This window comes from Salmo salar, chromosome 15 (genome assembly GCF_965601325.2).
Source record: "Salmo salar chromosome 15, fSalSal1, whole genome shotgun sequence".
In the NCBI taxonomy this organism is placed as follows: Eukaryota; Metazoa; Chordata; class Actinopteri; order Salmoniformes; family Salmonidae; genus Salmo; species Salmo salar.
In genome coordinates, this window is record NC_138305.1 from 94365517 (window position 1) to 94369784 (window position 4268).

Here is a 4268-nt window from a genome sequence, read left to right on the forward strand (position 1 = left end):
CGGTCCATTCTTGGTCTGGCCATTGTAATGAATACATTTACGCTACAAGACCAGAAGTATGTGGACACCTGCTCGTCGAACTTCTCGTTCCAAAATCAAGGGCATTAATATGGAGTTGGTTCCCCCTTTGCTGCTATATCAGCCTTGACTCTTCTGGGAAGGCTTTCCACTAGATGTTGGAACATTGCTATGGGCACTTGCTTCCATTCAGACACAAAAGCGTTAGTGAGGTTGAGCACTAATGTTGGGCGATTAGGCCTGGCTTGCAGTCGGCATTCCAATTCATCCCAAAGGTGTTCAATGGAGTTGAGGTCAGGGCTCTGTGCAGACCAGTCAAGATCTTCCACACCGATCTCGACAAACCATTTCTGAATGGCCCTCGCTTTGTGCATGGGGGCATTGTCATGCTGAAACAGGAAAGGGCCTTCCCAAAACTGTTGCCAAAAAGTTGGAAGCACAATTGTTTAGAATGTCATTGTACGCTGTAGCTTTAAGATTTCCCTTCACTGGAACTAAGGGGCCTAGCCTGAACCATGAAAAACAACAGCCCCAGATCATTATTCCTCCTCCACCAAACTTTACAGTTGGCACTGCATTGGGGCAGGTAGTGTTCTCCTGGCATTCTCCAAACCCAGATTAGTCCGTCGGACTGCCAGATAGTGAAGCGTGATTCATCACTCCAGAGAACACGTTTCAACTGCCCCAGAGTCCAATGGCGGCGAGCTTTACACCATTCCAGCCGACGCTTGGTATTGTGCATGGTGATCTTAGGCTTGTGTACAGCTGTTCAGTCATGGAAACCCATTTCTGATTAACAGTTTTTGTGCTGACGTGGCTTCCAGAGGCAGTTTGGAACTCGGTAGTGAGTGTTGCAACCGAGGACAGAATATTTTACGTGCTACACGCTTCAGCACTCAGCGGTCCCATTCTGTGAGCTTGTGTGGCCTACCACTTCGTGGCTGAGTCATTGTTGCTCCTAGAGTTTCCACTTCACAGTTGACTGGGGCAGATCTAGCATGGCAGAAAGTTGACAAAATGACTTGTTGGAAAGGTGGCATCCTATGATGGTGCCACGCACGTTGAATGTCATTGACCTCTTCAGTAACGCCATTCTACTGTCAATGTTTGTCTATGGAGATCGCATGGCGGTATGCTCGATTTCATACACCTGTCAACAATGGGTGTGGCTGAAATAGCCAAATCCACTAATTTGAAGGGGTGTCCACATACTTTTGTATATATAGTGTACATTATGGGAATATAATAATTGTATCCATGTTTTGAGGCTACACTGCATTTGTTTACATTTACAATGTTTACAAATATTGAAGTAAAACAAGCTTATATTTTCCATTCAAGGCAATAGGTAAACCAAAGTCAGACAGTCCAAATTGATTCAATATGAATGTGGTTGTATCCCATGTAGAGATGGAAGGACATACCTTGAATGAAGCGGGTGGCATCTTGGGAGGAACCTATACTCGTCTCTTTCCCCCCAGGGATCCCCTCTAAGACGGGCCTGCCTTTATTTAGCTCCAAGGCCATGTCCTCTGCTGGGGTAAGGTCAGCCTTTGGTGACCCACCACCCGTGCCTTGTCTGTGGGTATTCTTTTTCACTGCTAAAACAGTACAGACAATGTGTGAGCAGGCACCTTCTGGGTACAATATATGCTTGTGCTTTGTTAAATATTAGTCAGGGACCATACCATTCTGCAGAATGTTCTTGTATTTGATTTTGACCTGCTGCCATGTCCGTTTTGGCCCGTTCATGTTTAATCTACACACACATTTAATGGAGTCACACTGCAAAAAATTACTTGGTATTTTTGTCTTGTTTTCAGTAAAAATATCAAAAAATCTATCATAGCTTTATACAGTGTGATGGAGTTACTTTACACAATTTCACTCATATCTGCAGTGCATTTCAATTAAAAATTTAACCGTTTCATAATTACAGTACAACTGCATTTTTGGAGATGTGAATTAAATATTTGAATTGTAATTGTGATGTTTCAGCGGAGCGGTGACTGTGTAATTGTGCACTACTTACGCATTCAGGCGGTCTGCAATACTTTGCCACGCTTTTTCTCTTTGCTTTATCACTGTGGCGGTGTTGCCTTTCTTCTTAATTATATATTTTACCTCCTCCTATGCCTCCATGAGGATTTGTGCTTCCGACGGGGAAAAATACGCGGCTCTAGTTGCCATGGTAAATCAGTTAATCTGTGATCTGTGGCGGGGTCTATTTGAGTGAGCCGTGAGCGCGCACCTATCCAGGATTGGTTTCACCTGGCTTAATGAATCCGTGTCTGCTCATCCTGGCTTGGTCTTTGTGCAACCAATTAAGCCTGGACGCACATGTTTTGGCTTCATTGAGCTCAGCTGAGTCATTTATCCCGGATGTCTTAATTCTACTTTTGTGCAACAGGCCCCTGGTGGGATCTGACAGAACTAAGCTCATGAGGCATTTATAAATTATATTCTTCAAGAATCAATGGGTATATATCATTAATTTCTAAGTCCAGAAATGGATGTAGCAATTGCAGATTTCCCCTTTAAGACGATTAAGTTATTTTCTTCATTTGTCAATGTATATTCCTCTGATATATACTGAAAACAAAGCAAAACGCAACTCTGAATGTTTGAGAGGAACGCTCTACTTAGAAACTCTCACTCTAATGCTCACCAATGCAAAGTGACATGATCACAAAATAATTTATTAGCAGCAAAGTCAATCAATACCCAATGATTTGCCACTCTATTAATCAATAAATCACTCACAGTATTTTAGATGCACAGTTGCAAAGAGAATATCTTGACAAACCACCATCAAATGTATTTTTATTTTGCTTGCTGTTCACTTTTTAATTCAGATTATTAGGATACAGTAGTATGTTTTCTGACTTGGGGCTCAAGTCATTCCTCAAGTTAGTTCACTAACGTTTGCTGAACTTGGAAAGATAAACATGAAATGACCAACATTATGTCTACCAGTACATAGTCCTAACGGTTGTAGGGTATGTGACACTGCCTTCATTCTGTGATTGTTTTAGTACACCACAGGAGAAAACAAACACATTCCACACATGAACTCATTGCATTGACATACTAAATCTGAGATTTCTAAGGAATTCAGTTCCCCATGAGTCTAGCCATCCAAATTTAGACTACATTGTGTAGACGTTGAATTTTTGATAAATGTCTGTGCCTCTCTGTGCATCTGTGATCACTGTCTTTTTTACACACTATGGCTTACTGTAATTGTTGATAACCTGTAGGCTACAATGTAAAGTACATGAAAGGAAACATGATAGTACATATTTGCTAATGTTAACGTGAAGAAATGTACGTTTAGATATCAATTCAACATCAGGGTTGGGGTCAATTCCATTTTAATTCAATCCAATTCAGGAAGTACACTGAAGTTCCAATTCTCTCTAATGTTTTTCAATAAGGAACATTTGGAATAGGAATTGGAATTTGGTTTACTTTCTGAATTGACTGGAATTGAAATTGAATTGACCACAACCCTGTTCCACATAGACTAAAGCATTTTACTTTTACAGGTCAGAAGTAAGGCAGACGAAGGATTGCTTTTCCATGTTATATTCTATAGCAGCCATTAGGAATTACAGCTCCTTCATATATAAAGTAACTCAGACCAAAAGCAAATTTGTCCCATTCGGCGCAGAACTCGGGTTCTTTTTGCTTTCATGTGGATTGGTTCTCTTTGGTTGTCCACTGAGCAGAATGCCTGAGGGCAGGTGAAACAGACTTTGTAGTCCTGACAGCGTCTACCATCTTGCTCTGCATTCACACAGGCAAATCCATGAGTGGCATCATAATTGGAAACACACACAAGCAAATAATTTTGTAGCTATGGGCATTTGTTAACTCCTGCTGTTCTATACGTACAGCTTTGGAAATGTGAATGTAAGCTAATTTAATATGTAAAATGTAGGTTGGAATTGTGAAGGATATTGACCCTATAATATCGTCAATACCTAGTTTGTTATTGTTTATTGTTGTATATCATTGAATGTCAGTGACACATCATAGAAATCACTAAGTCATCTGTGAGCAGGTACAGTATGAATGGCTTACACTTGGAGGACGTCTCCGATCTGTAGAGCGGGGTTGTCAGACATGGTTATGGCTTCGATGGCCACAGGCTGGGAACAGATCTCATTGGGGTATTCCATCTGCAGCTGAAGCATGGTCTCATTCCATTGTCCAAGTCAAACCAACGCGTCCTCCAACGCGTCCTC

General features: G+C 41.4%; 2 long non-coding RNA genes across 2 annotated transcripts; both read right to left on the reverse strand.

The window, feature by feature from the left end:
• Positions 1–1442: 1442 nt before the first annotated feature.
• On the reverse strand, positions 1443–2432 carry LOC145860847 (uncharacterized). The gene is made up of 3 exons (XR_014380567.1): positions 2051–2432; positions 1707–1777; positions 1443–1619 (listed from the first exon to the last, which is right to left on the reverse strand). It is a non-coding gene; the product is annotated as an uncharacterized LOC145860847 (long non-coding RNA).
• A 257-nt stretch (positions 2433–2689) lies between these two features.
• Positions 2690–4268, reverse strand: LOC123727144 (uncharacterized). Its single transcript, XR_006759088.2, has 2 exons — positions 4105–4268; positions 2690–3807 (listed from the first exon to the last, which is right to left on the reverse strand). It is a non-coding gene; the product is annotated as an uncharacterized LOC123727144 (long non-coding RNA).